The sequence below is a fragment of the Arachis duranensis genome, chromosome 8, assembly GCF_000817695.3.
Source record: "Arachis duranensis cultivar V14167 chromosome 8, aradu.V14167.gnm2.J7QH, whole genome shotgun sequence".
Taxonomy (NCBI): Eukaryota; Viridiplantae; Streptophyta; class Magnoliopsida; order Fabales; family Fabaceae; genus Arachis; species Arachis duranensis.
Window position 1 is genome coordinate 22,915,901 of NC_029779.3, and position 1,166 is coordinate 22,917,066.

A 1,166-nucleotide genomic window follows, 5' to 3' on the forward strand; every position below is an offset into this window, starting at 1 on the left:
TGACATTAAAGAAGCGCTTGTTGGGAGGCAACCCAATGTTATATTTATCTATTTTCCATTGTTATTTTATGTCTTTTATAGGTTGATGATCATGGGAAGTCACACAATCAATTGAAAAGCAAAAACAAAATGAAAAACAGAAAGAAAAACAGCACACCCTGGAGGAAAATTTGCTCGCGTTTAAACGCCAGTGAAGATAGCAAAATGGGCGTTTAACACCCAGTCTGGCACCATTCTGGGCGTTTAACGCCAGAAAGGGGCACCAGACTGGCGTTTAACGCCAGGAATGGGCAAGAAGCTGGCGTTAAACGCCAGAAATGGGCACCAGCCCGGCGTTTAACGCCAGGATTGGCAGAAGGAGCATTTTTGCTTGCCACTTGGTGCAGGAATGAATTATCCTTGACACCTCAGGATCTATGGACCCCACAGGATCCCCACCTACCCCACCACTCTCTCTCTTCTTCACCCATTCACCAATCACCTCAATACCTCTTCCCCCAAAACCCCTCACCTATCAAATCCCACCATTCTCTTCACCACTCACATCCATCCTTCATAAAACCCCACCTACCTTACCATTCAAATTCAAACCACTTTCCCTCCCAAACCCACCCATACATAACCGAACCCTACCCATCTCTCTACCCCTATATAAACCCATCTTCACTCCTTCATTTTCACACAACCTACAAACTACGTCTCCCCCTTGGCCGAAAAACAAAGCCACCTCCATCTCCTCTATTTCTTCTTCTTCTACTCTCTTCTTTCTTCTTTTGCTCGAGGACGAGCAAACTTTCTAAGTTTGGTGTGGTAAAAGCATTGCTTTTTGTTTTCCCATAACCATTTATGGCATCTAAGGCCGGAGAAACCTCTAGAAAAAGGAAAGGGAAGGCAAAAGCTTCCACCTCCGAGTCATGGGAGACGGAGAGATTCATCTCAAGGGTGCATCAAGACCACTTCTATGAAGTTGTGGCCATGAAGAAGGTGATCCCCGAGGTCCCATTCAAACTCAAAAAGAGTGAATATCCAGAGATCCGACATGAGATCCAAAGAAGAGGTTGGAAAGTTCTTACCAACCCCATTCAACAAGTCAGAATCTTAATGGTTCAAGAGTTCTATGCATTTGCATGGATCACCAAGAACCATGATCAAAGTGTGAACCCGGA